Source organism: Rhinoraja longicauda, chromosome 2 (assembly GCF_053455715.1).
Source record: "Rhinoraja longicauda isolate Sanriku21f chromosome 2, sRhiLon1.1, whole genome shotgun sequence".
Classification (NCBI taxonomy): domain Eukaryota; kingdom Metazoa; phylum Chordata; class Chondrichthyes; order Rajiformes; family Arhynchobatidae; genus Rhinoraja; species Rhinoraja longicauda.
The window spans coordinates 82,294,938-82,317,173 of record NC_135954.1 but is presented as its reverse complement, the minus strand read 5'-3'; positions in this window follow the sequence as shown (position 1 = coordinate 82,317,173).

Genomic DNA, 22,236 nt, shown 5'->3' with positions numbered 1-22,236 from the left:
AAAACTATGTAAATCTGGAAATATAATTCTGATTGATCTGGAAAGATCTTTAACTCAATCACGAGCTGACCCTGCACTAAATTATAATCTAAATAACCAATGATCGAAGACAAACTCTTGTAACTAACATAAACTAAACATGCTTAATTATATTGGCTTTGGTGGAATGTATACATTTTAAAAGGTGGACAACTGGTCTACAAACCTAGAAACAAGGAATTGCAGGTGCAGTTTTTATAAAGGAAGACACAGACTGCTGGATTAACTCAACGGATCAAGCAGCATCTCAGGAGAACATAGATAGACGAAGTTTCAGGTCGGGACCTTTCTTCAGACTGATTGTAGGGGAGTTTAGTTTAGATTTTCTTTAGTTCAGATTTAGTTTAGTAGTAGTTTAGAGCTTAAGGAGGGGGGGATGAGAGATGGAAGAGAGGAGGAGCAGGACAAAGGCCAACAGTTAATAGGCCAACACGGATGAGAAGGGTCATTTGATAGGCAGGTGGTTAGACAAAGGCCAGAGTTGAAAAGGCAGAAGACACGGAAGGTGTGAGGATTGAAGAGTTGCGAATTGCAAAGCTAGAGCAAGGAATGTAGGAGGAAGGAGGAGAGAAATAGGTGCATCCAAGTGGGGCAGAGGGGAGTGGGAGCGATAAGTAAGGGGGAGGGGAGGTGATATGGGGGAAGAAGGGAGAGGGGGAGTTATAATGTTACCTAACATTGAAGAATTTGATTATCATACCATTGGGTTGTAAGCTATGCAAGCGGAATATGAGGAGTTGTTCTTAACCAGAGAGAAGCTGAATGTTTATTTGTATGTAAAACACAAAGTTCTGGAGTCACAGTGGGTCATGCTGCATCTCTAGAGGGAATGGACAAGCAACTTTTTGGGTCAGGAACCTTCTTCAGACAGAACGGTATGTACGCTTGACGAAGAGTTATATCTCTTGTGGTTGCAGGAGAATGTACCTGGGGGAGGAGATGGTTTGGGTGGGAAGGGATTCCAGGTGAGACAGAGGTTCACAAGATCTCCCTGTTGACATTGGGTGGAATTCGCCACCACAGAAGGCAGTGGAGGCCAATTCACTGGATGTATTCAAGAGAGGGTTCGATAGAGCTCTTAGGGCTAATGGAATCAAGGGATAGGGGGAAAAAGCCGGAACACTACAGATTCTGGATGATCTGCAATGATCATATTCAATGGTGGTGCTGGCTCGAAGAGCTGAATGGCCTACTCCTGCACCTACTTTCTATGTTTCTATGTTTCTATCCTTTTCTCTCATACCTTCTGTCGTTTCATCTCTGGCCTTTGTCCAACCGTCTGCTAATTAAATAACAGTCCTTAACTGTGTCAGTCTATTACCTATTAGGCTTTGGCCTGCTCCTCCTCTCTTCGAACACTCCCCCCCCTCCCCTCCCACCAATCTGTCTGAAGAAGGGTCCCAATCCAAAACATCGCCTATCCATGTTCTCTTGAGATGTTGCCTGACTCGCTGAACTACTCCAGCACTCTGGGTCTCCAAATTGGATTCTGCATTATTTGCACTTTAGCTTTGCACAAGAGCTACGCAAAAAAAACCATTTGCTTGTAATATTAAACTTCTAAAACTTGGAAATTATGAAAGTTCTAAATTAATTTAGAATCATGACATTGGGTGTAACAACAATCTCAGAGTCCCAGATGGAATTGACCGATAATGGGCTTTATTAACATATCTGCTCAGAAGGTGTATTTACCCAAGTGAATGGATGCTACTAATTCCAGGGCCTGAGAAATAGAAACTGCAGGCAGCTTGGAAGATCCCAGACGGATGTTATTACAAATAAGCTACAATATCACTTCTGTTCTCATGTTCTATCCCTATTGTAATACCATGTGGCAAGCATCCCGACGCAAAACGTCACCTTTCAATTCTCTCCCCTGATGCTGTCGGCCCCACTGAGTTCCTTCAACACGTCGTTTTACTCGAGATCTGCACAGATGCAGGTACTCCAGCATCTGCAGTCTCTTGTGACAAAAATAATTTATCATTTTATATGCAATATCGCACTGTCCTCATTCAATACATCAGACCTAAAACTGATTTTGGGTGAACTTAACTCCCACTATATGGTAGAAGTCATTTAAAAAAATGACTGTTCCTCCATGACTCATCAGAAGATCTTTCATTTTCTCATCCCTGATCGAGGTTTTCTTCTTGTAGGTATCACAAAATGCTGGAGTAACTCAGCAGGTCAGGCAGCATCTCTGGAGAGAAGGAATGTGTGACGTTTCGGGTCAAGACCCTTCTTCAGACTGATGTCAGGGGGGCGGACAAAGAAAGGATATAGGTGGAGACAGGAAGACAGTGGGAGAACTGGGAAGGGGGAGGGGAATGGAGGGACAGAGGAGCTATCTAAAGTTAGAGAAGTCAATGTTCATACCACTGGGCTGTAAGCTGCCCAAGCAAAATATGAGGTGCTGTTCCTCCAATTTGCGGTGGACCTCACAATGACACTGGAGGAGGCCCACGACAGAAAGGTCAGACTGGGAGTGGGAGGGGGAGTTGAAGTGCTCAGCCACCGGAAGATCAGGTTGGTTAAGGTGGACTGAGCGGAGGTGTTGAGCGGAACGATTACCGAGCATGCGTTTGGTCTTGCCGATGTAGAGAGTTGAAATCTGGAGCAGCGGATACAATAGATGAGGTTGGAGGAGGTGCAGGTGAACCTCTTTCTCACCTGGAAGGACTGTTTGGGTCCTTGGATGGAGTCGAGGGGGGAGGTAAAGGGACAGGTGTTGCATCTCCTGCGGTTGCAGGGGAAAGTGCCTGGGCAGGGGGTGGTTTGGGTAGGAAGGGACGAGTGGACCAGGAAGTTACGGAGGGAACGATCTCTGCGGAAAGCAGAAAGGGGAGGAGATGGGAAGATGTGGCCAGTAGTGGGGTCCCGTTGTAGGTGACGGAAATGTTGGAGGATAATTTGTTGGATGCGCTGGCTGATAGGGTGGAAGGTGAGAACGAGGGGGACTCTGTCCTTGTTAGGAATGGGGGGAGGGGGAGCATGGGTGGAGCTGCGTGATATAGAGGAGGTCCTAGTGAGAGCCTCATCTATAATGGAAGAGGGGAAGCCCTGTTACCTAAAGAATGAGGACATCTCTGATGCCCGAGTGTGAAACACCTCATCCCGGGCGCAGATGCGGCGTAGACAGAGGAATTGGGAGTAGGGGATAGACTTTTTGCAGGAGACAGAGTGGGAAGAAGTGTAGTCCAGATAGCTGTGCGAGTCAGTGAGTTTGTAGTAGATGTCAGTCACTAGTCTGTCTCCTGTGATGGAGATGGTGAGGTCCAGAAACGGGAGGGAGATGTCGGAGATGGTCTAAGTATATTTAAGAGCAGGATGGAAATTAATGGTGAAATGTATGAAGTCTGTGAGTTCTGCATGGGTACAAGAGGTAGCACCAATGCAGTCGTCAATGTAGCGGAGGTAGAGTTCAACGTACCGGACAAAGAGGCAGGCATAGCTAGGGCCCATGCGAGTGCCCATAGCTACGCCTCGGGTTTGGAGGAAGTGGGAGGAGTCAAAGGAGAAGTTGTTGAGGTTAAGAACCAGCTCTGCTAGGTGGAGGAGAGTGTTAGTAGATGGAGATTGGCTGGTTCTACGGTCGCAGAAGAAGCGGAGGGCTTCAAGACCCTCCTTGTGGGGGATAGAGGTGTAGAGTGACTGGACATACATGGTAAAGATGAGGGAGCGGGGGGCTGGAAACCGGACGTTATTGAGGAGACGGAGAGCATGTGAGGTGTCTTGGATATAGGTGGGAGGGATTTGACCAGGGGGGATAGGATAGAGTCGAGGTAGTTGGAAATTAATTCGGTGGGACATGAACAGGCAGAGACAATGGATATGCCAGGACAGTTCTCTTTGTGGATATTAAGGAGAAGGTAAAATTGGGCCATGTAGGGCTGGGGAATGATAAGGTTGGAGGCATTAGAGGGCAGAGCGCCGGAATTGGTGAGATCAGTGATGGTGTTAGTGATTAGGGTCTGGTGCTCGTCGGTGGGGTCCATGGTCCAAGGAAAAGTAGGAGGAGGTGTCTGAGAGTTGTCATCTGGCCTCGGTCCGGTAGAGGTCAGCACGCCAGACTACCATGGCACCTCCCTTGTCAGCGGGTTTGATGATTAAGTCGGGGTTGTTGCAGGGTGAGTGGAAGGCTGTACGTTCAGGAAGGGAGGTTCGAGTGAGTCAGGGGAGTGGAGAATTTGAGGCAGTTAATGTCCCGCCGGCAGATGGAAATGAAATGTTCTAGTGAGGGTAGTTGGCCAACCGGGGCAGTCCAAGAGGAGGGGGTCCACTGGAGACGGGAGAAGGGGTCATCACTGGGCAGTGAGGACTGGACTACTTGGTTGTAGCCGAATAGTCTTGTGTGTTTGTGCCTAGCGGATAACGTTTAACCTCAACCTACATGTTTGAATATTAGCATTTTGCTTCTGATTCCCTCCACTCATGGTGGTTCTGACTTGTCGAACAATCTTAATTTCTGTGATCTTTTAACCAGAAACTCTGCATTTCAATGGAGTTCACTTGCTAGAATTGACAAACCTTCCTGCTTGTGGACCAACTGGGCTGATAGTTTAATTGACATTGCTCCTACCTGAGGTTAAAATGGTGCTTGGTCGATTCCAGTTTGATACAACTGTCAAAGCAAAGTTTGGATGTAGGTTACTAAATCTCAACTCTATTGACTCACCAGTACTTCACAGGGAGTTGTAAATTTGTGAAATTCTCTGCCACAGAAGGCAGAGGAGGCCAATTCACTGGATGAATTTAAAAGAGAGTTAGATAGAGCTCTAGGGGCTAGTGGAATCAAGGGATATGGGGAGAAGGCAGGCACAGGTTACTGATTGTGGATGATTGGCCATGATCACAATGAATGGTGGTGCTGGCTCAAAGGGCCAAATGGCCTCCTCCTGCACCTATTTTCTATGTTTTTATGTTTTGTCATAAAGAAGCATGGAGGAAACAGATCTTTAAAGGTTCCGTCAAATCAAGTCCAGGAGGAGGGGAATAGTTTCCAAATAAAACTGCTGACACCACTGATGAACAGGATGTTCTATTTCTGTCAGTTTCATGTGACAACTACAGAAAATTACCAGTCGTATTGTCCCATTCTGCTCACATTTCTCATACGTTGAACTGCAGATGAACAGGAATAAAGAATGAAAATATTCCTCACAATTGACAGCTGGTATTAGCTTGGATTTGGTAATGGAAAGCAAATGGAGTCTGGCAAATTCTAGCTATCTGTCATTGGGTTTAAGGTCAGCTTTGACAAAGACAAATAGATCGTGTCTGGCAAAGATAGTTGGAGAGTGGCTCACCGTTCCACATCCTTCTATCTCTGCGTTTGAAACTGCTGCAGTCATTTCTGCATATCTTGAACCGATCGTACTTCACTGGGGATTTCTTCTTTGTCCTTCAGAGTTTTTCCATCTCTCTCTGGATGTGAAAACTTAAATTAACATAGCAAAACAAATTAATATACTATTTTAAGGTTATTTATATCACATGCAGCATTTGATTCGATGATACTTTATTGTCACATGTACCTAGGTTCAGTGAAATGCTTTGTTTTGCTTACAACTTGGTAAAATCATATAGCAGACCTCCCCTTGGCAGTGTACAAACATCGCCCCTATTCTGGCGCTGGCAAAGGTACATAATGTTCATCAAACAGACTTTGCTGTTCGCAGTAGTGAAGCAGTCCTGCTGCCACATATGGCAGCAGTAGGCACCCCGCCACCCCGCCACATCCCCCTTCGCTTTCGCTGGCAGGGGTCCCCCTACGCTCTCGATAGTCCACCTTGCTCACGTCGGTCCCCCTACGCATTGGCCTTTACTCGCAGGTCCTTCCTTGCTTTCGGCAACGCGGGTCCCCCTGCCCTCTCGACGGTCCGTCTCGCTCTCTGCAGTTGCTCATGGGTCGCTCCTCGCTCTCGACTGTCTCCCTATGCTCTTGGCAGCGCGGGTCCCTCCGCCCTTCTCTCTGTGGCGTGGGCTTACCGGGTGGTCCTCTGTCCTTGGTGAGCGAGTCCTCGCTCCGCAGTGGGCGAGTCGGGCCTGCTGGTGGGCCTGGCCGTGGCTTGCTGGATACCAGAGATAAGCTGAATGTTTATTTGTATGTAAAACACAAAGCTGGAGAGTAGCTCAGTGGGTCATGCAGCATGGACAAGCCACTTTTCATGTCGGGAACCTTCTTCAGAGAGAACAGTCCCAACCCATAATGTAAGTCTGAAGAAGTGCTCCCAACCTGAAATGTCACCTGACCATTTCCTCCAGAGATGTTGCCTGACGTGGTAAGTTACACCAACACTTTGTATTTTGGTCAAGATTCCGGCATCAACAGTTCCTTGTGTCTCCATTTATTTGTATGTATCCTTTATATTGTTTACACTTTAGAGTTGGGTGGAGGTTATTTTAAGTTCTTGCAATGTTGGAAAAGCATTTTATATAGGAATACAAGAAACTGCAGATGCTGGATTCTTGCTTAGAACACAAAATGTTGGAGTAATTCAGTGAGCCAGGCAGCATCTCTGGAGGAGATGGTTTCAGGTCAGGACCCTACTTTTATGTAGCCTAATTCTGGTCTAAGTGGTCTGAAGAAGGGTCCCCTGGAGGACTTTGCTGGCTTTACCTTGCACTAAACGTTATCCCCTTATCATGTATCTATACACTGTAAATGGATCAATTGTAATCATGTCTTTCTACTGACTGGTTAACACACAACAAAAGCTTTTTACTATACCTCGGTACACGCGACAATAAACTAAAGTGAACTGAACAATTTCAGTGCTTTTAATCTGAGTTCAAGTTAAGGGCCTGTCTCACTTAGGCGATTTTTTAGGCGACTGTCAAAGTCGGAGCAGATCGCCAAAATTTTATTTTACCCGATGACAATGACCACGACAAGGCAGAGTCAGGTTGAGATTACAGCATCTTCGGAAACATCGCGAAATTCCCACGCTGTCAATGCTTCTCCGGCGTCCTAATTTTTGCTGAAATCATGACAAGTCGATAAGTACTTGAGAGTTTTGAAATATAACAGCTTGCCCGGGTTACTTGAAAACCAAGCTTCACGGTAACAAGGCATAAACTGGATTTACTTCCAGTTTACTAATAGCAGTATTAAGAAAATTAATTTTAAAAGTGGTTAAATGGATTTTTGTGCAGAATGTGGGCATTCTTTGAAAATGTACGGGAGATGCATATCTGGTTTCTGGGTTGCATATCTGGGTTGGGAGCCTACTTTAAATGTAATCGCTGATGGCCATAAACATCGCGAAAATTCCCACGCTTACCTGACCGTCAAACTGTCGCCTCCAATCTACCTATCAAATGTCCTGATGGTAAATAATTTGGTTAAACACAAGTATTTTATGGTATCTTCAAATGACTTTACTTATTTTAATATTATGTGCTTCTAAATGCATCTAAGATAACCTAGCAAACCTGGGGACAGCTAACGACAACGCCCGCAATAAGCAACGATACCTGGCGACAAGCCAGCTGTCGCCGAGAAATTTCACTCCGGTTGATTTCTCAGCGACGCGCTGAGATCCATTACGATTCTTGGAAGACTCCTCACGATCATGCTCGCGACACCCCGGCGAACTGTTGGCGACAGCCTAGTCGCCGGCAGTCGGCTTAAAATCGCCTAAGTGGGACAGGCTCTTTAGAAGGTGTGGGATCAGCTTGGATAGAAATGACCCACGTTTAAAACAGGGAGAAGGGTCTCGACCCGAAATGTCACCCATTCCTTCTCTCCAGAGATGCTGCCTGTCCCGCTGAATTTCTCCAGCACTTTGTGTCTACCGACGTTTAAAACAATGCAGGTTCACTTCTCTACTTGATTCTTATCTTATTTATTTAGATGATACCGATCCCAAACATAGAAAGTAAGTCAAGTTTGAGAATTAAAATTCATTTGGTTTTATCTTGAGGACTACGAAATATTGAATATCAATTTTCTGATAATCCTAATCTGCAAAAGTGAATCTGGACAAACAGCAGGGATGCAGCAAATATAATAGATATATTTATTTAATCAATTTTGGGGTAAGTAGATATATTCATAGAAAGGTAGCTAGATCTTTAAATATTTGGTCAAGAAATCACGTAACATTGACATTTTGAATACGCTTCAGGTTTTTATATAATTGCTCTGATTTCTACATGATTGATTCTGCAAGATTACTGAAACAAATGCTCTGTATGCATTACAAAGTGTATTGCAGAGGAATACAAATGGAATTGAAGGCTGATAAATTTAAGGCATGGTGGTGGATAAAGCATCTTATTATTCATTAATTTTCGTTCAGAAAATTGCAGAGGCCATGAATGAAGATTTGGTAAAAAAAACTCAACAGCTGAACCAATAGGATAATGTGCAGGACCTTCAGATGCTTGTAACAACAATGCAGAGACAACAATTATTCTGAAAGCAAACCATAACTCAATCCCAGAAATGCATACACATTTAACAAAAGTTCTGGGGACAGAAATGTTGCCTTTACCTTGGGATCATTGATCATCACACTGCATGAGGTTTGTTTGCAATCTATATACTAAAACTCTCATTTGTTTGTTTGTTTGTTCCTGAACTACAGCCAAAAGGTACACGATGGCGCGACAATTTTAGGCCCACCTTACTGGAAGAAGTTTCATTCAAATCGGTGTTATATTTTTAACGTTTTCTCACATTTTAAAGTTTAAATCTATCTCCGAAGGAGGAAGGGGGGAGGGAGGGAAGGAGGGGGAGGGAGGGAGGGGGAGGAGAGAAGATAAAGGGGGTTGAGGGGGATGGAGTAGGGGGAGGGGGGTTGGGGGGGGGGTTGGGGGGGAGGGGGGGGAGGGATTGGAGGGGGGGAGGGGGGAGTGGGGAGGGGGAGGGGAGGGAGGGGGAGGTGACAAGGGGGGAGGGGGAGTGGGGAGTGGGGGTGGGGAGGGGGTAGGGGGGAGGGGGAGGGACGGAGGGGGGGAGGGGAGGGGGAGTGGGGGAGGAGAGGGTGCTGCACCAATGCAGGAGAGGTTTGGGCCCAACGGGTCCACCTGGTCTACTATCACATAAAACACGGTTTCAGTCTGTAACTTTACTGTTTGGCTAGGCTCGAAAGGGATCAACAAATGTGCTAAAACTATAAATAATAAAGCAAAATGCTAATTATTTCTAAAATAAAATGAATGAGAAGATGCCAATTATTCTTTAATGCTTGGCACTTCAGGTGTATTTGCTTTTTCTGAGACTGTTCCCATTCTATTTTCTACTATCGTCGCACTGCATGAGGTTTGTTTGCAATCTATATACTAAAACTCTCATTTGTTTGTTTGTTTGTTCCTGAACTACAGCCAAAAGGTGCACGATAGCGCAACAATTTTAGGCCCACCTTACTGGAAGAAGTTTCATTCAAATCGGTGTTATATTTTTAAAGTTATTCACATTTTAAAGTTTAAATCTATCTCCGAGGGTGGAAGGGGGGAGGGAGGGGGTGGAGGGAGGGGGAGGAGGGAAGATAAAGGTGGTTGAGGGGGATGGAATAGGGAGAGGGGGGAGGGATTGGAGGGGGAGGGAGGGGAGGGGGAGTGGGGGGAGGGGTGGGGGAGAGGAGGTGATGAGGGGGGGGGAAAGGGGAGTGGGGTGGGGAGGGCGGGGGTGGGGAGGGGGTAGGGGGTAGTGGGGAGGGGGAGGGAGGGGAGGGGGAGTGGGGGAGGAGAGGGTGCTGCACCAATGCAGGAGAGGTTGGTCTTCTATCACATAAAACACGGTTTCAGTCTGTAACTTTACTGTTTGACTAGGCTTGAAAGGGATCGACAAATGTGCTAAAACAATAATAATAAAGCAAAATGCTAATTATTTCTAAAATAAAATTAATGAGAAGATGCCAATTTTTCTTTAAATATTAATATTCAATAAAAGCAAACTGTTCTTATAATTGTACTCACTTTCTAACCTTTATACCACTGTCCCTCTGTTCCTCAGGGAGACCTTTGATGGGATAGGGTGTTGCCTACCCACCAGTTTGTAAACTTTGGAGCCACATCCAACAGAATGGGTGGAACAGTGGTGCGGAGATAGAGTTGCTGTAGCACCAGTTGATTATGTATGCGACATAGAATCCCTAAAACCAGATGCTTAATTTTGAACTCTGCTTCGGGAAGAGATTCCCCTCAGGATAGAGAAAAAGATTCAAGGATGTGTTCAGAGCATCCTTGAAAAAAAATTTCAGCATCCTCACACTGATTCTTGGAAATCCCTGGGCCATTAGAGCTCAAAGTAGAGAGAAGCTTTCAAGCTGTTATTGGGAATTTGAGGCCATGCATCAAGATCACATGGAAGCCCTGCAGTAGGGATAAAACGAATGCACCACATCACTAGCTGTTTACTCATCTGTCCCTTCCATTTGTGGAATAAACCGGAGTTCCCACATTAAGCTCTTAGGCCCCATGGGACAAACAATGAAGCATTTCATCCTCCATTCTGAGGAACCGATTAAGAAGAAAAGACACAAAGAACTGCAGATGCTTGAATCTTGAGCAAAACACAAGTGCTGGAGTAACTCAACTGATCAGGCAGCATCTGTGGAGTAAAAGGAATAGGCAACGTTTCCCATCAGGATCCATCTCAGAATCTGAAGAAGGGTCTCGACCCGAAATGTTGCAATAGACAATAGACAATAGACAATAGGTGCAGGAGGAGGCCATTCGGCCCTTCGAGCCAGCACCGCCATTCAATGTGATCATGGCTGATCATTCTCAATCAGTACCCCATTCCTGCCTTCTCCCCATACCCCCTGACTCCGCTATCCTTAAGAGCTCTATCTAGCTCTCTCTTGAATGTATTCAGAGAATTGGCCTCCACTGCCCTCTGAGGCAGAATTCCACAGATTCACAACTCTCTGACTAAAATTGTTTCCTCATCTCTGTTCTAAATGGCCTACCCCTTATTCTTAAACTGTGGCCCCTGGTTCTGGACTCCCCCAACATTGGGAACATGTTTCCTGCCTCTAACATGTCCAACCCCTTAATAATCTTATACGTTTCGATAAGATCCCCTCTCATCCTTCTAAATTCCAGTGTATACAAACCTAGTCGCTCCAGTCTTTCAACATATGACAGTCCCGCCATTCCGGGAATTAACCTAGTAAACCTACGCAGCATGCCCATAATAGCAAGAATATCCTTCCTCAAATTTGGAGACCAAAACTGCATAAAGTTGCCTATCCATTTTCTCCATAGACGCTGCCTGATTCGCTGAGTTACTCCAACACTTTGTGCCATGCTCAAGAAGAAAAAGAAGATGCATATCCTTGTTCAAGTGAGGAGGGGCCATTTCAGAGCCTGAACAATAGCATGATTCCAACTGTGAATTATACTCTAATGTTACTGATACAAAAGCTTGCATTACTTTGTAATTCCAGTCTCAAAACTCTTCTCCCTTCATTTCACTTTTTCAAAGATAAATTTAGTGACTTACTTTTTATTGTGAAACTTAAGCAGCCTCGTAGTGATCCATCTTAAATGTTTCCGTTTAAAGAATACTTTTGACATGTTAATAGTATTTTTAAGAAAAGACATCTGGCTGTGTGGAAAGTTTAATAGCTAAGCAGATATCAAATAACAGTATTATTCTGGCTTATCTGTGTTTCTCTCTAATGTATTCTCATGAGACTATGAATCAGATCAGTGTTGCTTTAAACAGACTGCCATTTAATTCTTTCAACATTTGGGCAAATCATTCGAAAGGATTATATATGCTTAAGTTAAGCAGTAAAATTTGTAACAAGAAGTATTCACTAATATTTATTTCTTTCTTTTGACATGAAAGTATTTATCTTATGGCCACAAAAATCTCCTGTAAGAATACAAAAATATGTTAGTGCTTGATTGCAAAAACGAGTTCAAGTAAATGGTTCACTTTTCTAATTTTGGAATGGATGAGCCCAGGAGCAGTTCACTCACCTAACAACCTCCCCCAGACAGCAGACAGTAATAAGGTTTCCTTATCCAATTATGCCTCATGACTCGAGCTAGTCCAACAGTGGCCCGCTGAGCCCATGAAAGTTTTATTATAAAATCTCTATTCCTTCTGTCAAGTAATGGCGGTGTTCTGGATTATGGCTGGATTTCTCAAATCAACAACGATGACTGCTCTCTGTATTAAGGCAAGTTATTAAAAAAACTGTCACCTGTTTGTGAGGCAGTCTGGAGCAAACACTTTGAAGGCTATCAGTTAGGCCGCCGTTGAAATCAAAATTACTTAGATAAACACAATTAGACATTAATGTTGCATTAAAGTGTGCAAGGTGCCTAACACCTCCTTAAGGTGACCTGTAAGGAAACCCAAATATGATTTGTTCATATTTCAGAGACCTCTGAGGCATAGATTGTGATCCAATAAATTAGCTCTTTTTGGCACTGTTTTACACTCAAGGTACAGGCAAAACCAAGTCCAATTTGGGTGTGGGGTTGTTGAATCTGATTTTTGTAGCTTAAGTTACTAATACCATCATCTAATCTGTAAGGAGATATTTCTAAAAACTGAAAGCACTGGCCACATCTGCTCATGGTTCAATTTGCTGAAAGTGTTATAATTGAAAATGGTGAAAGGATTTGAAATTCAGAATTCAATGAGTCAAATCTTGCCAATTATGTTCTGCTCAGTCAGTTTATTGATAATCCATTTGACCTGCTTCTTCCAAAGTCGGTGAATAAATATTAAAGTTCAGCTGTGGCAGATTCAATATATTTTTAAAGGAAATCTTGGTGGAAGGTTGAGAACTGAAATGGTGGCATAGACTATCTTCTTACATGCTTCCTGATATTTCCAGGCCATTAAACCTGATGATATTTTTAAATACTACTAGCCAATCAGTCCTGATGAGGTGCCACGGAAGCTGAATTCCTACAATAGTCTGTTTTTTTCTCTCTAACTTACATCACCCACAGTCTCTTCTGACTTCAACTGGCCACTACATTTTAAGTTCGTGAACAGAATTCAGCACTTGCAAAATTTAACTTGGAGCAAATGAAACGATATAGGGTTAGTGAGGGCGAGTTGTAAAGAGATAATATCATGGCTGATCTATCATTGAATTGTAGAGATGGCAGGAGATGCCAAATTATTATTTTTTAATTGTTCTGTACATACAAGTGTTCGGGCCTCCAATGAGAACAAGATGCAATTTATCTTACATCCCCCGCACCCTCCTGCCTAAGTACAGCCAAAGTTCAAAGAAAAACAAAGAGAGAGACAAACACAGGGAACTGCAGATGTTGGAAATTTTGAGTTGAGCTTAAAAGTGCTGGACGAACTATGTGGTTTAGGCAGCATCTTTGGAGGGAATTCCTTCCTAACTTCCCACTGAGTTGCCCCAGCACATTTGTGTTGTATTCAAGGTAACACAAACGTCACCCTACCTTGAGCTGGAATATGGCGTTTGCCCATGGAGAGGAGAGGGGAAAGATGTCCCTGCTCACGCCACGCACTTAAACGTGAATGTCCCACTTTCCCCACCCACCCACAGCAAGGTCTCTACTCACCAACCCGCCATCAGTAAAGGAGGTCCGGTGGGGGGAAGGAAAGCAAGAGAGAGAGAGAGAGATTGAGAAACGAATGGGAGGAGGAAAAAGGCACCAGAGGCATTAAAATGCGTGATGGAAACTTCGCTTTATTTTGTGTAGGAGGTTTTGGGGGGGGGGGGATTTGTTATTTTTAAAGATAATGCTGACCAGTTGCGCGGCCTATGGATGCATGGCCGTATACAACAAGTACACCAGCTTCCACAGGTAGGGGAGGGGAAGGGATGGAGGGAGGGGAGAGGATGGAGGGAGGGGCGGGACGGCCTCAGGGGATGGGATGGGAAAGGGAGGTGGGAGGAAAACACGTCGGGTGATTCAGTATTAATCCGGAGCCTGTGGCCTACAGCGCCGTTGCCATGGGTGCTGCTGCGGCCTACAGCGCCGTTACCATGGGTGCCGCAGCTGCCAGCGGGTTGCTCCCCTCCCCTCCCCTGTAAAAAGGTGGTGATAATGTTTAATGGGCCAAAAAAAAAGGGGGGTGGTGTAAGAAAAGAAGGTGCGGGAGTGTTATTTTGTGGATTGAAGGAGGGATCAGGCTCCCCCTCAGCGTGGGCGGTGGAGAGACGCATGCGCAGTCACCCGTCGGCCATCTTACGTAAGTGTAGGCGCTGGTCTGGTGGCCATCCTACGTGAGGACTGGCCCCCAACTGCACATACGCTGGTTTTTAAAAACTTTAAAATGTGAATAACTTAAAAAATATAATACCAATTTCAATAAAACTACCATTTTTACCATTAAAGTGACGACAGTGAATAAGGTGGGCCTAAAAATGTCACGCTATCTTGTACAGTTTTGACTGAAGATCGGTCACAAACAAATAAACAAGCGAGAGTTTTAGTATATAGACTAGACCAAGTGCACCCGTTGGGCCCATTCCTTGTAGAGGGGGGATAGGGAAGGGGAGAGGGTGTGATTGAGTGAGGCCTGGACCCAAAGCCTCTCCTGTATTGTAGCACCCTCCGGGGGGGGGGAGGGGGAGGGAGCGCATTAGTTAAAGGTCGGGGGGTAGGGGGAGCGCATTAGTTAAAGGTCCGGGGGGGGGGGGAGGGAGCGCATTAGTTAAGGGTCGGGGGGGGGGCGAGATTGAGCTGATCTGTTGAAGACGTGCAGGTCGCATTGCACTGTGACGTCACACGCTGAACACCGGCAGGGGGGGAGGGGGAGCGCGAGCTCATCTCATAGGCGCACGGGTACCATTGTGACGTCAAACGCTGAAGACCTTCAAGAAATGGGTTAGAAAGGAAAATTTTAAACTTTAAAATCCTCTCTAGCTTTAAAAATATAGCTTCAATTTGAATGAGAGTGGTTTTAATATATGGCCAGGATAATGGTGAGTATGGTGGTGCACAAATTGTAGCGCTATGTTGTACCGTTTTGGCTGTGCGAGTGACTAAAGTTATGCTGCACACATACGCACATACACACGGACACAGAGTTTTAGTGATAGAAAGATAGATAGATAGATAAATGATTGCTTAATGATGGAGGCAAATGAATGATAAAAACATGCTAATTGTCGGTGAAACATCATTGACACTCACCTTTATTAAATTTGAATCATTTTTACTTCTTCAATTTACTTCTTGATACACTTCCTAATTTTAATCGGATATCACAATTAAATGCGGGGAAGAGTAAAGATAATACCCTCTTCACAAAGTATTATGGGTTATTACTTCATTTATTCAACTCACACTTCCAGGCTGCATGGATTAGCAGTTTCTTATAAGTAGGTCATGATTTTTAATTTCCCCAGTCACTCATCCAGCATTTAGTCCTGATGCACAATATCTTGACTGAATTTTCATTGATTAGTTGGTGATATTTCCAAAATCTCTTCTTCTTAAATGCAATTAAACAGTGTTTATTGGAAAACCATTAATTGTTGACGTAATAAGCAACCTACTGGTTGCATGAAGCCTTGGAAAATATCCTGATCATTCTTAGCTTAGTCCCATTCACTAATGTGTCTGACTAACTCCACTGCTACAAATGGGGAACAAATGAGTCCGGAGAAGGGTCTTGACATGAAACGTCACGAATATACTTTAATGACTTAGATGAAGGGATTAAAAGTACCATTAGCAAATTTGCAGATGATACTAAGCTGGGGCGTAGTGTGAATTGTGAGGAAGATGCAATAAGGCTGCAGGGTGACTTGGACAGGTTGTGTGAGTGGGCGGATACATGGCAGATGCAGTTTAATGTAGATAAGTGTGAGGTTATTCACTTTGGAAGTAAGAATAGAAAGGCAGATTATTATCTGAATGGTGTCAAGTTAGGAAGAGGGGATGTTCAACGAGATCTGGGTGTCCTAGTGCATCAGTCACTGAAAGGAAGCATGCAGGTACTGCAGGCAGTGAAGAAAGCCAATGGAATGTTGGCCTTCATAACAAGAGGAGTTGAGTATAGGAGCAAAGAGGTCCTTCTACAGTTGTACCGGGCCCTGGTGAGACCGCACCTGGAGTACTGTGTGCAGTTTTGGTCTCCAAATTTGAGGAACGATATTCTTGCTATTGAGGGCGTGCAGCGTAGGTTCACTAGGTTAATTCCAGGAATGGCAGGACTGTCGTATCATCATCATATCATATATATACAGCCGGAAACAGGCCTTTTCGGCCCTCCAAGTCCGTGCCGCCCAGCGATCCCCGCACATTAACACTATCCTACACCCACTAGGGACAATTTTTACATTTACCCAGCCAATTAACCTACATACCTGTACGTCTTTGGAGTGTGGGAGGAAACCGAAGATCTCGGAGAAAACCCACGCAGGTCACGGGGAGAACGTACAAACTCCTTACAGTGCAGCACCCGTAGTCAGGATCGAACCTGCGTCTCCGGCGCTGCATTCGCTGCAAAGCAGCAACTCTACCGCTGCGCCACCGTGCCGCCCATGTTGAAAGGCTGGAGCAATTAGGCTTGTATACAATGGAATTTAGAAGGATGAGGGGGGATCTTATTGAAACATATAAGATAATTAGGGGATTGGACACATTAGAGGCAGGAAACATGTTCCCAATGTTGGGGGAGTCCAGAACAAGGGGCCACAGTTTAAGAATAAGGGGTAGGCCATTTAGAACGGAGATGAGGAAGAACTTTTTCAGTCAGAGAGTGGTGAAGGAGTGGAATTCTCTGCCTCAGAAGGCAGTGGAGGCCAGTTCGTTGGATGCTTTCAAGAGAGAGCTGGATAGAGCTCTTAAGGATAGCGGAGTGAGGGGGTATGGGGAGAAGGCAGGAACGGGGTACTGATTGAGAGTGATCAGCCATGATCGCTTTGAATGGCGGTGCTGGCTCGAAGGGCTGAATGGCCTACTCCTGCACCTATTGTCTATTGTCTATTGTCTATCGAGTCTGGAGAAGGGCCGCAATCTGAGACATCACCTACCAGTTTGGAGAAGGGTCTTGACCCAGAGCATTACTTATCCATGTTCTCCAGGGATGCTGCCTGACCCACTGAGTTACTCCAGCACTTTGTATCCCTGCCACAAATCCTTTCCTGAGATTAGAACTAGATGTTCGAAGTTACATATGTGCAGGATGCAGCATCGTTCAGAAGGCATGACAATCCTTTTATTGATCTTGGTTTGTTTAAAGTACTGTTTCCAGGATTTTGCACTATGAATAACTTGTAGGTCTGAAAGAAATGATAAAACACCATTGGGACCAGAGGTGTACTGATTTAATGATTGGTCCAGTAAATGTATCCCGACAGTCCTTTCAGGTTAGGCAGAGGTTCACGTGCACCTCCTCCAACCTCATCCACTGCATCAGTTGTTCAAGATGTGGGCTCTTATACATCGGCGAGACCAAACGCAGACTGGCCGATCGTTTTGCGGAACACCTTCGCTCAGCCAAGGTGTGAACCAACTTGAACCAACCTGACCTCCCGATTGCTGGACACTTTAATTCTCCTTCCCATTCCTACACAGATCTTTCTGTCCTCGGTCTCCTCCATTGTCAGAATGAGGCTAAACGCAAATTGGAGGAACAGCATCTCATATTTTGCTTGGGCAGCTTACAGCCCAGTGGTATAAATATTGATTTTTCTCACTTCAGATAGCCCCGGTATTCCCTCTCTCTCTATTCCTCCCCCACCCAAGCCGCACTAACTTCTCATTTTCACCCTACAAACAGCTTACAATGGCCTGTTTCCTTTATCGTTATTATTTTTTTGCTTATCTTTCATTCATTGTTCTTTAGCTCTCCACATCACCGTCTATATCTCTCGTTTCCCTTATCCATAACCAGTCTGAAGAAGGGTCTCGACCCGAAACGTCACCCATTCCTTCTCTCCAGAGATGCTGCTTGTCCTGCTGAGTTATTCCAGCTTTTTGTGTCTATATCCAGTGAGGGTAGTTCACTGAATTACTATGTAGGAAGGAACTGCAGATGTTGGTTTACACTGTAGATAGACACAAAATGCTGGAGTAACTCAGCGGGACAGGCAGCATCTCTGGAGAGAAGGAATGGGTGACCTTTCAGGTTGAGACCCTTCTTCAGACTGAGAGTCAGAGGTGAGGGGGAAATAAGAGATATGGAAGGGTAATGTGTGAAAGTGAGAGATCAAAGGGGACAATGCTCAAGGAAAATGTAAAATGGATCTGTTAGCTGAGAGCAAGGTGACAACGATGCATACAATCAATAAAATTTAATCAGAAGTACAGTGAAAGTAGTCAGAGAATTAGGATGGGGAGGGATGGAGAGAAAGGGAAAGCAAGGGTTACTTGGAGGTCAATATTTGTACTGCTGGGTTGTAAGCTGCCCAAATAAAATTTACATTGGGTTTCACTCTGACAGTGGAGGAGGCCCAGGACAGAAAGGTCAGTAAGGGACTGGGAGGGTGAGTTAAAGTGTTTCGCAACTAGGAGATCACCTAGGCCAAAGTGGACTAAGCGGTAGTGTTCAGCAAAATGATCGCTGAGCCTGCACTTGGTCTCGCCGATATATAGGAGCCCACACCTGGAACAGCGGATACAGTAGATGTGGTTGGAGGATATGCAAGTGAACCTCTTCCTCATCTGAAATGACTGTCGGGGTACTTGGATGGAGTTGAGGGGGGAGGTTTAGGGAAAGATGTTGCATCTTCTGCGGGTTACAGGGGGAAGTACCTGGGGAGGGGTCAGTTTGGGTGGGAAGGGATGAGTTAATCAGGGAGTTAACAAAGGGAACAGTCTCTGTGGAAAGCGGAACGGGATGGAGATGGGAAGATGTGGCTAGTGGTGGGATCCCATTGGAGGTGGTGGAAATGTTGGAGGAATACATGCTGTATGCGACAGCTGATGAGGTAAAAGGTGAGGACTAGGGGGACTCTGTCCCTGTTGAGACGGGGGGAGGGGGAGGGGGAGCAAGAGCGGAGCTGCAAGATACCGAGGAGAATGAATGCAGTGGGACAGAAGCAGGCAGAAACAATGGGTCTGAAGAAAAAAACAAGAAGAAAACAAGAAGGTTGAAGAGGGCAAGGCTGTAAATATTGTCTAGATGGTCTTCAGCATGATCTTTGATAAGGTTCTGCATAGTAAGCTACTCTGGAAAGTTACATCACATTGGATCCAGGGAGAGCTAGCTAAGTGGAATGTTGTTTTTTGGACTGGAAGCCTGTGACAAGTGGTGTGCCTCAAGGATTGGTGGTGAGCCCATTACTGTTTGTCATCTGTATCAACAATTTGGATGAGAATATACAAGACATGATTAGTAAGTTTGCAGATTACACTAAAGTAGGTGGTATTGTAGACAATAAAGTCCTGGCAACATCCTCGTAAATCTTTTCTGAACCCATTCAAGCTTGACAATATCTTTCCTGTAACATGGTACCCAGAATTGAACACAATGTTCTAAATGCAGTCTCACCGATGTCTTATACAACGGCAACATGACCTCCCAACTTCTGTTCTCACTACTCTGACTGATGAAGGTCAAAGTGCCAAAAGCCTTTTTGACCACCTTATCCACCTGCGACTCGACCCTCAAGGAAACATGCATCAGGATTCCTAGATCCCTCTGCTCAACAACACTACCCAGAGGCCTACCATTTACTGTGTAGGTCCTGCCCTTGTTCGACGTCCCAAAATGCAATACCTCACACTTCTCTGTATTAAATTCCATCAACCATTCTTCCGCCCACCTGGCTCATCGATCCAGATCCTGCTGCAATCTTTCACAACCATCTTCACTATCTGCAAAACCACTCACTTTTGTATCATCACCAAACTTGCTAATCTTGCCTTTTATGTTCTCATCCAAATCATTGATGTAGATGACAAACAGTAATGGGCCCAGCACCGAACCCTGATGCACACCACTAGTCACAGGCCTCCAGTCCGAGAAGCTACTTTTCACCATCACCCTCTGCTTCCTTCCATGGAGCCAATTTGTTATCCGTTCAGCTATCTCTCCTTGGATCCCATGCGATTTAACCTTCCAGAGCAGCCTACCACGTGGAACCTTGTCAAATGCCTTACTTAAATCCAAGTGCACAACATCTACAGCTCTGCCCTCATCAACCTTTTTGGTCACGACCTCCCACACACAAAAGCCATGCTGACTATCCCTAATCAGCCCTTGCCCATCCAAATGCCTGTATAACCTGTCCCTCAGAATACTCTCTAGTAACTTTCCAACTACAGACGTTAAGCTCACCGGCCTATAGTTCCCAACATTTTCCCTGCAGCCCTTCTTGAAAAGACGCACAGCATTCACCACCCTCCAGTCTTCCGGTACCTCTCCTGTATTTAAGGAAGACTCGTAAATTTCAACCACGGCTCCCGCAATTTCCTCTTTAGTTTTCCGCGAGGTCCTCGGATATATCTGATCAGGCACTGGAGATTTGTCGACCTTCAAACATGACAGCACTTCTTCGATGGTAACACCGACTGCTCTCAAGCCACTTCCATTGACTGCCCCAAGTTCCTCCGTCTTACTGGCTTTCTCCTCGGTAAATACAGAGGAAAAATAATCATGGAGGACCTTGCCCATTTCCTATGGCTCCACACAGAGGTGACCGCTTGGATTCCTGAAAGGTCCCGTTCTCTCTCGTTACCCTTTTCACCCTTATGTATTTATAAAATCTATTGGGATTGTCCTTAATGGCTACCCGCCAGAGCTATCTACTGGTCCCTTTTTTGCCCTTCTGATCTCCTTTTTCAGTTTACTCCTTAGCTCCTGAAACTCCTCCAGGGATGCACATGATCCCAGCTGCCTATACCTGTCCCATGCATCCTTCTTGTTTTTGACCAACGCCTCAATTTCCCTCGTCAGCCAAGCTTCCTTACGTTTGCCTGCTTTGCCCTTCACTCTAATGGATATTATATCCATATCCATTATATGGATATGTATATAATGGTACATATCCTGAGCTCTCGTCAGCACACTTTTACAAACATCCCACTTGGCCGATGTTCCTTTCCTCTCAAATAACTTGCTCAAATAACCTGCTAACTTATGACCTTATGACCTTCTGTGAGTTGGACGGCTTCATTTTATGATAAGCATTCTGTCCATATGATTTACTTCCACAAGGCCATGAATATTCTATCTTTAAGGAAGCGACTTTATGCAGGGTCAGCTGTGCTTGCTGTGCTAGGTTGAGCAAGCAAGCACACAGGTCCCCTCGTCCCCCTATAAACAAGGCAGCAGTATGCACATGCATAATGCGATTAAAGATCTCGTCCAAAAACGGGCAAATTTTAATTCTGCATATGCCTTATGTTCTGGAGTAGAATAAAGTAATTCTCTATCGTAACTTATCCATGAAACCTGATTCATTAGATAAGACTTTCATAAATTTTCAAGAGATAATTTTAATCCTTTCTTGCTTCCATCACAGATCTCAAGAATGGGATATTTCCCATGCTGGGAACAAAGGGTGGGGGAAAGCTTACCTTCTGAAGTAATTAGGTGATATATGGTGGCCACATATTTGATAAAACCTTGTCAAATCCATCAGGTTTCACAGATAAGTTATGATTGAGAATTTGGAAGATTACATTAAAAAAAAGAGAATGCTGGAAATCCCCAGAATGACAAGCAGCATCTGTGGAGAGGGGAACAGATTTAACATTCGCGATTGAAACACAAAATGTTGGAGTAACTCAACAGGTCAGGCAGTGTCTCTGGAGGATGTGGATAGGTGACAATTCAGGTGGGTACCCCTCTCCAGACTTATCCATGTCCTCCAAAAATACTGCCTGGCCCATTGTGTTGTTCCAACATTTTGTGTTTCACTCAGTATTCTAGCATCTGTGGTTGCTTGTTTCTCCTAATATTCCATATTGATGAGGTATTGTACTAACTGGGGGACTGCTTCCTAGCAGAATTCTAGAATACGTTGTCGCCTGACATAAAACCATTATTAAGAAAAATAGAATTACCTTGGTAACTCATAAGAATGAGATGTCAGGAAGCTGCCTCCTGATCTGTGATCTCCATCATCTCGTCTGTTTTCCTCTCAAGGTGCAGGTTCCCTGCCCTGGGAGTTTCTGATGAACATATCTTCGAGCCCTGTAACTTATAAGAAGGAGTCTCTTTTGAGTTGAAGTTGGTGGAGGTTATAGAGAGCTCATTCGAAAAGCCTGAAAAATCTCTTGTCAACTTAGCAAATGACTGGGCTTGCAATGGAACATGCAATTTAG